Here is a 12,202-nt window from a genome sequence, read left to right on the forward strand (position 1 = left end):
GGACACCAACGGGTAGCGGACGGCACGGCGAACTCACCGACGACCAAAGCGACGGCGGACGACCAACGGACGGCGACGGCGACGAGGTTGAAACGGCGGCGGTCTTCGGCTTGACGACGGCGACGGTGCTCCGGCGGTCTCCGACGGCAGCGAAAGAGCGGACGAGGACGGCGACGACTTGGCGACGACGACGGCGACCTTCCCGAGCGACGGCGACGGCTGGAACGACGGCGGCGCACGGCTGGAGCGGCGGCGGCGAAGGCAAAGCTAGGGCACACGGCGCTAGGGCTACTCCGGCGACGAGAGGCGAAGGCGAGGGTGGCGGCGAGAAGAGAAGAGCACGGGGATCCTTTTAAAGGGGCTCGGAGGCGGCGGCGAAGGCCCACGGCGACGGCAACGGCGAAGGAAACTTGCGGCTTGGAGAGAGGAAAGCCGATCCGATTCGAACTCGAATCCATCGATTTCCAAACCGATTTAGCCGAAATTTCCAAAGGAGAAAAGGTAGAGGAGATCCCGAAGATCATTTCCCCTCTATCAATTCAGCCGGAAACGGAAAGGAGCGGCCGGATTTGGAAAGGAACGGCGGCGGCGCGAAACTAGGGTTTCGGGCGGCGGCGGCCGAAGGTAGACGACGACTGACAGGTGGGCCCCACCTGTCAGCGGGCGGACGCGCGCTCGCGCGCGGCGGACTGGGCCGGCTGGGCCGAGGAGAGAGAAGAGAGGTTTTGGGCCGACTTTCGGCCCAAAGCCAAAAGAAGACTTTTTAAAACTTTTTCAATTTAAATTATTTCTTAAATGCAATTCCATTTATTAAAAATACTTCCTTAGCTCAAATAAATCCCAGAAAAATCTAGGAATTATAGAATTAAGCAAAGTATTTAATGAAATTTTATCTGGCCCAATTTTATATTGGAATTTATTAATTAAACTTAGATTTTCTTTTCAAGACTTTTAAAATTATTTATAAAAATTCCATTTAAACAACAATTTATATATTTTGAATTTTCAGGGTGTGACAAACCTACCCCCCTCAAACAGAATCTCGTCCTCGAGATTCGGAAGAACTGACAAACAGATACGGATGAGCTGACTTCAATTCATCTTCTCGTTCCCAAGTTGATTCTTCTTCCGAGTGATTACTCCACTGGACTTTGCAAAATCGGATAACTCGATTCCTGGTCCTTCTCTCACTTGTTTCCAAGATACGGATCGGTTTCTCCACATAGGTCAAATCCTCTTGGACTTCTATCTGTTCAAGATTAGCTTCTTCGGTAGGTACCCTTAAACACTTCTTCAATTGCGACACATGGAACACATTATGGACTCCTGCCAAAGATTGAGGTAACTCTAACTGATAACCAACCTCTCCTCTTCTACTGACAATCTTATAAGGTCCCACAAAACGCGGTGCCAATTTTCCTTTGGTCTGAAAACGATGAACTCCTCGTAGAGGCGTGACACGAAGATACACATAATCTCCTTCTTCAAAACTCAAATCTCTGCGGCGATTGTCGGCATAACTCTTATGACGAGACTGAGCCACACGCAATCTTTCTTGAATGATCTTTACCTTTTCTTCTGCTTCCCTTAGGATATCCGTTCCGAAAACCTGACGTTCTCCCGTTTGATCCCACAAAAGCGGAGTGCGGCACTTCCGACCATACAGTGCTTCGTACGGAGCCATCTGAAGACTAGCTTGATAACTGTTGTTGTACGAAAATTCTGCATAGGGTAGATTCTTATCCCAACTTCCACCGAAATCTAAAGCACAAGCTCTCAACATGTCTTCCAAAATTTGATTCACCCTTTCAGTTTGTCCGTCTGTCTGCGGATGATAAGCAGTACTAAAGTTCAGCTTAGAACCCATCTCTTCTTGAAGTTTCTTCCAAAAATTTGAAGTAAACTGACTGCCTCGATCAGACACTATCTTCTTAGGGACACCATGCAAACACACAATCCTTGCCATATACAATTCCGCCAAGCGACTACCGGAATAGGTTGTCTTTATCGGAATAAAATGAGCCACTTTGGTAAGTCTGTCGACTATCACCCAAATAGAGTCATGGCCCGATGACGTTCTGGGCAAACCAGTGATAAAATCCATACCTATTTCTTCCCATTTCCATTCAGGAATCTTCAAAGGTTGCAACAAACCGGCGGGTTTCTGATGTTCTGCCTTGACTCGCTGACAAACATCACATACTGCTACGTATTCTGCGATTTCACGCTTCATACTTGCCCACCAAAATCTTTCCTTAAGATCCTGGTACATCTTAGTACTACCAGGGTGAATGGAGTATAAAGTATCATGAGCTTCTTTCAGAATTGCATCCTTTAAATCTTTGTTGTCGGGGACACAGATTCTCTCACCCAACCATACAGTTCCGTGCTCATCCTCCAAGAAACCAATAGCTTTTCCTCTTCTCATATTCTTCTTGATCTCTTGAATATCAGGATCATTAATTTGGGCTTCTCTAACTTGATCAATTAGAGTGGGCTTCGCTTCTAAGGCTGCAATGAAACCTCTATCGACAATTCCCAAATTTAATCTTTCAAATTCCTTGCATAATTCCAATGGCAACTGTCGTCCTTCCGTAGCATTGCAATAGCCTTTCCTGCTAAGAGCGTCTGCTACAACATTAGCCTTTCCCGGATGATAATGAATTCCCATGTCATAATCCTTAATTAATTCCAACCATCTCCGTTGTCTCATGTTCAGATCCGGCTGAGTAAAGATATACTTTAAACTCTTGTGATCGGTGTACACTTCTGTACGAGTACCGAAAAGATAATGACGCCAAATCTTCAATGCATGAACGACTGCAGCTAACTCAATATCATGAGTAGGGTAGTTCTTCTCATGCGGACGTAACTGTCGAGATGCATAGGCAACCACCTTCCCATCTTGCATTAGAACACAACCTAACCCAAGTTTGGATGCATCACAATACACTTGAAAACCCTTCTTTGGATCAGGCAAAATCAAAATAGGAGCTGATATTAAGCGACTTTTCAATTCTTGAAAACTCTGTTCACATTCTTCCGACCACTTGTACTTCACATCTTTCTGAAGCAGTCGTGTCATGGGCTTAGCAATCTTAGAAAAATTCTCTATAAACCTCCGATAATATCCTGCAAGGCCTAGGAAACTGCGAATCTCTGAAACTGTCTTTGGTTGCTTCCAATTGGTTACGGATTCCACGTTACTAGGATCGACGGCAACTCCTCCGGCTGAGATGACGTGACCAAGGAATTTCACTTCGGACAACCAAAATTCACACTTGCTAAACTTAGCATACAGTTGATGTTCTCGTAGCTTCTCCAATGCAAGGCGAAGATGTTCCTCATGCTCTTCTTTGGTTCGAGAGTAGATAAGAATATCATCAATAAAGACCACCACGAACTTGTCTAAGTATTCCATAAACACCTTATTCATCAAGTTCATGAAGAAAGCAGGGGCATTGGTAAGTCCAAAAGACATAACAGTACATTCGAACAACCCATACCTAGTGGTAAAAGCTGTCTTAGGTATATCTTCCTCTTTGATTCTCAACTGATGATACCCTGATCGAAGATCTATCTTGGAGAAAACAGTGGCTCCTTTAAGCTGATCAAACAAATCATCAATTCTGGGCAGCGGATACTTATTCTTGATTGTCACATCGTTTAGTGCACGATAATCCACACACATTCTCTGGGTATGGTCTTTCTTTTCCACAAAAATAACCGGAGCTCCCCATGGTGATGAACTCGGTCTGATGTATCCTTTCTGTAGCAAATCATCTACTTGCCTCTTAACTTCTGCCAACTCATTGGCTGCCATTCGATAAGGTCTCTTATGGATCGGAGTTGTTCCAGGTACCAAATCTATTCTGAACTATATATCCCTTTTAGGCGGCATACCAGGTAAATCATCTGGGAACACATCAGGATACTCCCGGACTATAGGAATCTCTTCCAAAGTTATCTGGTTCAGTCTTGACCTTAAAGACTCAGATGACAATGCATGAACAGTTACAACTCGACCATCATAGCTGTTGAGAGTTACTTTTCTGTTGGCACAGTCTATCACACCTTTATGTCTGGCTAACCAGTCCATCCCTAGGATGACATCAAGGTCTTTGGATTCTAACAAGATAAGATTGGCCAGAAATTGTACTCCTTGAATTTCTATTCTGACAGAGGGGCTACGTTGCAAAGAGAGTGCTTGATTACTTGGGGTACTAACCATCAAAGGACGTCTAAGATCTTCTACTTCCATCCCATGATTTCCCGCAAAACTCATAGATAAGAATGAATGTGTAGCACCAGAATCGAAAAGTACTGTTGCAGGAACTGAGTTAACAAGGAACGTACCCAAAATCACATCTGGAGCATCTTGAGCTTCTGCAGCCGCGACATGATTTACACGAGCCTTGGATGCTGGTACAGCAGAGTTATTCTGGGCAGGGACAACGTTCACGCGTCGGGGCTTCGGACACTTGTCAGCATAATGTCCTGGATCTCCACAGTTGAAACACACCACGGGCTTGTTGCCTTGCTCCCTCTTGGCAGGTTGTTGCTGTGCTGGAGCTGCAACAGGACGTGGAGCTTGATTGCGGATGTTGTTGCCAGCATTGTTGTTGAAGAACTGACGTTGCGGACGAACAACAGACGAAGAACCTCCCTGTGGCATGGGCTGGGGTCCTAAAGTAAGACGCGGCTTCTGATTATTTCCCTGTTGTGTCTTGAATTGAGCAATCTGACGTTTCTTCTGCTCCATGCGATTGTACTTGTCCTCCTGACGAATAGCCTTATCCACTAATTTCTGGAAATCAGGATAATCTCCAACCATAAGTGGGTAAGAAAGCTCATCATTAAGTCCTCCCAAAAACTTCTCCTGGCGTTCTTCATCATTGCGCACATCTTCCGGAGCATAACGAGCAAGACGATTGAACTCGTGCAGATACTCCGTAACAGAGCGAGATCCCTGGGAAAGCGACCTGAACTCCTTCTTCTTGAGAGACACTACTCCCGATGGTATATGCGTCTTCCGGAAAGCAGCGGTGAATTCAAGCCAAGTGATAGGTTCAGCAGTAGTCCTGTTAAGGCGGAAGTGATCCCACCATTCAGAGGCAGGGCCATGCAACTGATGTGATGCAAATGAGACCTTCTCCTGATCAGTGCACTGAAGTAAATCCAACTTCTTCTCTATGGCATGCAGCCAATCACTAGCTTCAACAGGATTAGTGGTACTAGAGAAAACAGGCGGCCTCACACGAAGAAATTCTGCTAACTTGTTCTGTGGAGGTGCATGATTATTCCCTTGGTTTTGCTGATTCTGAAATTGCTGCATCATCATGTGCATTAACTGAGTCTGTTGAGCAAGAACTTGAGCAAGGGTTGGATTCTCCCCATTGTTGTTGTTATTGGGGTTGTTGAGGTTAGGACCATTCCCATTGCTGCGAGTGTTCACCATCTGGCATGGACCGGATAAGAAGAGAAAACGGGGGAAACTACTTAGGACAGAGAATCACTTTAACTTTTATTGATCTTAACTGAGTTTCATTATTACAAACTGAAGACTCTCACACCACTAAACTCACCAACTTCCTAACACTCAAAAGCAAACAAACACATGCAATTACATCCCACCACTGATGTAAATCACATGCAAGACCCACACACACACAAGCAAACTTAAAACAAACAAACTAACACAACGATCTAAGACAACGGCTTAACAAGTCACTCTAGTTCTTCCGAGCATAGGAGGTCGATTGAAGGCTCGTTCGGCTCATCTTCCTCATCTTTGATAGCTACCCACTCAAACTTGGAATTGTTGCGCTTGGGTTCTTCTTCTTCATCACTACTTATGATGATGACGGGAGGATTTGCTGGGGCAACTTCTTTCTCCACCACGCGGATCTTTGGCGCCAATTGATAACGAGGGACAAACAAAGCTCTCTTCCTTGCGGTGAGACGAATCCTGGCCTTCTGCGGCGGTGCTTCTCCCTTCAATGCGGCTAATTCCTTCTCCAAACGATCCACCTTGTCTTCTAACTTGCAAATCTTACCACGATTCCGATCTTCACGATCTTGAGCTGCTAACACAGTCTCGGCACGACTTTCATCCATAGCCCACAACATCTCAACCAAATGCCTTGTAGTAGCATCATTCTCAATTCCTTCAGTCTCAAGGTAACTGCCACGGTCACTTCCCTGAGGTTGGCGAGGATGGTAGCGATACTCAGTGTCGGCCAATTGATCACTGTAGCGATCACGGAGCTCTCCTATGGCAATCCTTGCCACTTCCTGACATGCATGGATATAATTTCTTCCTCCAGCTTCGAACATCACTGATGGAATATCTTCACTATTGCTGTTTAAGGTGACTTTGACACGGCACCTCTCTTCATGACGATCATGACGAATCTGGGCATAAAAAGGGGCAGTCCCAAATCCAATGACAAAGGACATCGTACGCAACTCCTGGACAAAACCCTCAACACCAAACAGGTACTCAGGCTTGTAACGCGGCATCTAAAGACAAGTGAAAGGAGGGAGTTAAGACCTTTATCCAATTAATAGCACAAGTTTTTGGATTAATTGGAATAAAGTTAGAAAATCAGAGTAAAAAGGTAAGTAAATAAAGTAAACCAAGCTTTGCGAAATAAATTAAAACATTTGGAAACGAGGTCACAAATTTTGTAATTTTGAATAACTGGTTTCAAAAGAAAGTTATAAAATCAACATACTAAATTTATTTTATTGCAGCAAGATTAAATAAAACAGTATTGTAAAACTTTTGCTGGTAAATGAGCCATTAGTACAGTAATAGATGTACAGTACTAATAACACTGGAATAAATTTTGAATGAGAACCATTAAAGGAGATTATGAAGTGCATGTGCCATTAGTTTGGTTTAATTAAAAGAGAAAGGGAGGAGAACAGTTCTACTTTTCCAATATTTTTCAGAGGGCTTCTATGGGTAACCATTTGGCATAACCTAGGGTCAAAGAGGCTCTGATACCAACTTGTCACGCCCGGAATTTCTATCCAAAATTCCAAACGCTTACATGTGTGTGAACCCTCGTCCAGGAATCAGCCGAGGCACACAATAACAAATTGATAATAGAGTACAAATATTACTCTAATTAATAAGCGAATAAAATGTCATTACAGAGGTAGATAGTTCCTCTCAATCAATAAAGTTCTAGCAGCGGAAATTAAATAAACGGCGCAGACGGCTCCACTCCACAGGCAGCTTGACCAAGGCTACACCTAATCCTCCACACCATCAGCCTCATTGTAGAACTCTTCCTCTGATGAATGATTGCAAGGTGAGTATATGACATACTCAGCAAGCCACGCAGCAAATATGCAAGTGCACAGGATAACAAAGGATGGCATAATAGGGTTCCATTTGCAAAAGCAGCATTTAGCAAACATTTGAGAATTTGATAAAACAGTTAAGTAATTAAACAATATTAAGCCAACGCTATACAACATACCCTGTTGTATAGGCCCAACCATTCTGAACAACCACCCCGGCTGCACAGTTCTATCTCCAAACCAGGAATGTACCATTCCAAACCAGGAGCTAATCAAATTATTACCAGTTATAGCATCTTTTATAATGATGAGAGGTGTGAGACTAATCACGAAAGACATTGTTAGACCCGCCCATAACCGCGGGCACGGCTATTCGAATAGTTTTACTCTGGCCAGAGGTGTACCACTGTACCCACAAGACACAACCCCACATCATGTCACCATGTGCCTCAATACCACCACAGTATCTCGGAAAGGAGTTGTGACAATACCCCTCGCATAACACAATCCACTGCAGCGCACCTTCCTGGATCATAATCACCCCCTTATAAACAAGGCATGGACTCCCTAGCGACCCCCGTGGGCTTATCTCCGCCACTTCTCAGTCTGGTGCCCCGCAATGAACCATGCTATACAAAAGATAAAGCCGTTGCCCATGCTGGCTTGTGGTTGGCACGATAAATGTTTCACAACCGAAACTCGTGAACCGGTCCTTAATTGTCATGAGCACGACCATCAAAACCATGTGCTCACAACCCACCATTACCAGGTTTTAGTTGGCACATTAATTAATTAACTAATCACGATTGACCATCGTGAACTATCAATAAGCCATCATGAAATAATAGTGAGTCATTAGTTATCCCATAAGTGTACTAATGTTTCTAAGCAGGGCTAAGCAATTATATCTAATATCTAGTTGAACCAATATAAATAAAGCTCAACTAATCAAATTAATATAACCCAAGGTATCAATGAATAAGGTAATCAAGTACGAAAGGGCCATAACAAAGAATAGGTCAATTCCACCCAATGACATTCGAAAATAGATGCAATAGTTGAATAGAAACAATAGCTTTAAATAGGATCAACATGCTCAAAGGGTTGTTTGGGATCTGTGTGACTTGCCTTGCTGGCCTTGGAACTCTTCAAACTCTTCTTCCGCGAAAACGGACTCTCCGGAAACGACGGAATCTAAGCAAAAAGAAGCAAAATCACCAAAACAGCACATAAACAAGCATGAACAGTACATGTGGATATTTTTAATGTGTAGATCTCAATTTTAGAAAAATTTAGAGACTTGAACCAACTAAATCGGAGCTAAGATGAATTAGTTATGAATTTTTAAAGATTAAATCGGATTAAAACACTTAAATCGGTTTAAAATTGAATTATGACGCAATAATGAATTATTTTTGAAAAGGAAAAGGGGATTTATTGCGTCAGCGGCTAGGGTTTGGGTGGACCGGGCGCACGGGCGGCGGTTCACGCGAACGGACGGCCGAGATTGATCCGATCCAAATCGGACGGCCGAGATTGATCGGGTCCACGGCGGTTCACGGCGGACGGCCTTGATGACGCCAGCAATGACGTCACCGACGGCGGCGGCGGCTCGGCGAGGCAGACGACTCGAGCGGCGCACGCTCACCGGCGAACGGCGGCGCTACGGCACGAACGGAGGACACCAACGGGTAGCGGACGGCACGGCGAACTCACCGACGACCAAAGCGAAGGCGGACGACCAACGGACGGCGACGGCGACGAGGTTGAAACGGCGGCGGTCTTCGGCTTGACGACGGCGACGATGCTCCGGCGGTCTCCGACGGCAGCGAAAGAGCGGACGAGGACGGCGACGACTTGGCGACGACGGCGGCGACCTTCCCGAGCGACGGCGACGGCTGGAACGACGGCGGCGCACGGCTGGAGCGGCGGCGGCGAAGGCAAAGCTAGGGCACACGGCGCTAGGGCTACTCCGGCGACGAGAGGCGAAGGCGAGGGTGGCGGCGAGAAGAGAAGAGCACGGGGATCCTTTTAAAGGGGCTCGGAGGCGGCGGCGAAGGCCCACGGCGACGGCAACGGCGAAGGAAACTCGCGGCTTGGAGAGAGGAAAGCCGATCCGATTCGAACTCGAATCCATCGATTTCCAAACCGATTTAGCCGAAATTTCCAAAGGAGAAAAGGTAGAGGAGATCCCGAAGATCATTTCCCCTCTATCAATTCAGCCGGAAACGGAAAGGAGCGGCCGGATTTGGAAAGGAACGGCGGCGGCGCGAAACTAGGGTTTCGGGCGGCGGCGGCCGAAGGTAGACGATGACTGACAGGTGGGCCCCACCTGTCAGCGGGCGGACGCGCGCTCGCGCGCGGCGGACTGGGCCGGCTGGGCCGAGGAGAGAGAAGAGAGGTTTTGGGCCGACTTTCGGCCCAAAGCCAAAAGAAGACTTTTTAAAACTTTTTCAATTTAAATTATTTCTTAAATGCAATTCCATTTATTAAAAATACTTCCTTAGCTCAAATAAATCCCAGAAAAATCTAGGAATTATAGAATTAAGCAAAGTATTTAATGAAATTTTATCTGGCCCAATTTTATATTGGAATTTATTAATTAAACTTAGATTTTCTTTTCAAGACTTTTAAAATTATTTCTAAAAATTCCATTTAAACAACAATTTATATATTTTGAATTTTCAGGGTGTGACAGTTTAGGGTTTAGGGATGAATCTGGACAAATGATTGTTCAGGTTCATCCCTAGATGTTGGTTTCTCCTTACGGGACGGAGGGAGTATATGTGATGGACACAAAAGTTACTTTCATGATGAAACCAAAGGGGATTTGTTGGGGCACCTAATAGAACATCTGTCCAAATGGCATGACTCACTTATATCCTAATAGGACATCCAAGAAAAACTAACACTCTAAAGCAACCGATGAGGAATTGAAAGAAAATACGTGCCACCGCATCTATAAATGGACAAGCGCAATGGAAACCCTCCTCATCGTTCACACAGTTCAAGCATTATACAGCAAAATAGAAAGATCTAGTGTCCCGCAGCAATGAAGATCATTTTCGTCTTTGCTCTCCTTGCTATTGCTGCATGCAGCGCCTCTGCACAGTTTCATGTTTTAGGTCAAAGTTATAGGCAATATCAGCTGCAGTCGCCTGTCCTGCTATAGCAACAGGTGCTTAGCCCATATAATGAGTTCGTAAGGCAGCAGTATGGCATAGCGGCAAGCCCCTTCTTGCAATCAGCTGTGTTTCAACTGAGAAACAACCAAGTCTGGCAACAGCTCGCGCTGGTGGCGCAACAATCTCACTATCAGGACATTAACATTGTTCAGGCCATAGCGCAGCAGCTACAACTCCAGCAGTTTGGTGATCTCTACTTTGATCGGAATCTGGCTCAAGCTCAAGCTCTGTTGGCTTTTAACGTGCCATCTAGATATGGTATCTACCCTAGGTACTATGGTGCACCCAGTACCATTACCACCCTTGGCGGTGTCTTGTAATGAGTTTTAACAGTATAGTGGTTCGGAAGTTAAAAATAAGCTCAGATATCATCATATGTGACATGTGAAACTTTGGGTGATATAAATAGAAAAAAAGTTGTCTTTCATATTTAAATACCATGCCTCTATAAGGATATATCCTATTACGTTGTCGTGACTAATTACCATCACCGGTACTCTACAATTTTACTGTGTGCTTACATTCGATCCGAAGCTACTTTGTTTTTAAGATAGAAATGGAGCGTATAAAGGATGTCCGTCCTTTTATTCCAATAAGAACAAACACAAAGCACATATGGAAAATACTAAATCCACTACAACAAAATCATAGACCATACAAAGCAGGTAAAGATGTAGCAATCCACATTGATTCTTCATCCACTACTACAACAAGCGCATATGAAAGGCCGCATATGCATGATCATTGTGAATATGACATGCCCTTGTCGAGCAAACGTGTCACTTCATGCAAATATGTTGTTTCAAGCGACATCAATATATGGTTACAAAATTTTAAACATTGGTATATTAATGACTTTCATATATGCATATTAATTTCAATTCAAAGACATCTTGTTGTCCGTCATTCCTAACAAGAGGTAGTGTACAAGGCATTATTTAGTTGAGCTCTCGCTCACTTTGCATCACAGAAGCATAACCTAGACATAGGTAATTCATTATAGAATCAAAAACTGCAGCAGCAACAATGAGGGTAAAAACTAGAAAGAAGGATTTATTATGTTCCTTAGTTTATTCAGCCACGAAAGAGTGACTTAAAAAAAAGTACACTTCTTCCAAAGTGAAAATTATGGGATGTCTTACTTATGGAATGCTCCTACACACTGAGGTTGTTCTTGCTGACCCCTCGTTTCTATGAGAAGTTTATTATAACATACCAAGTCGATAGTTTACTGCAAACAAAATGGATAATAAACCTGATGTTTCAACAAAACTACAGGAACTCACGCATGATGTACCCAAAGGTAATTGGTTCTTGACACACTACAAATCTGTGGTAGTCCTTTTCCATCTCGAAGACGAATCAACGCTGTGTTTAGAATCAGCTGTTCCCAACACGCGAATTGCGCACAGAAAACGGAGCGCTCCATTAGAGCGTGATTAATTAAGTATTAGCTTTTTTTTTCAAAAATGGGTCCATATGATTTTTTGAAGCAACTTTTGTATAGAAACCTTTTGCAAAAAACACACCGTATAGCAGTTTGAGAAACTTGCGCGCGGAATACGATGGAGATGGGTTGGGAACCCTGGATTCCAAACACAGCCCAAGTCTATCCAAAATGTTTAGACAAGAAAATACGTAACAAGTTGGTTTACAGAAATACGAATTAGATCAATCCTGCACTACAAGTAGAGTAAAATGGT

General features: G+C 44.2%; 1 pseudogene across 1 annotated transcript; it reads left to right on the top strand.

Moving 5' to 3' along the window:
• The first annotated feature begins 10,276 nt into the window (after positions 1-10,276).
• LOC136356427 (prolamin PPROL 14E-like) lies at positions 10,277-10,934 on the top strand (annotated as a pseudogene). The gene has a single exon (XR_010741217.1). The product of XR_010741217.1 is annotated as a prolamin PPROL 14E-like (transcript).
• Positions 10,935-12,202: the final 1,268 nt, after the last annotated feature.

This window comes from Oryza sativa, chromosome 5 (genome assembly GCF_034140825.1).
Source record: "Oryza sativa Japonica Group chromosome 5, ASM3414082v1".
Taxonomy (NCBI): domain Eukaryota; kingdom Viridiplantae; phylum Streptophyta; class Magnoliopsida; order Poales; family Poaceae; genus Oryza; species Oryza sativa.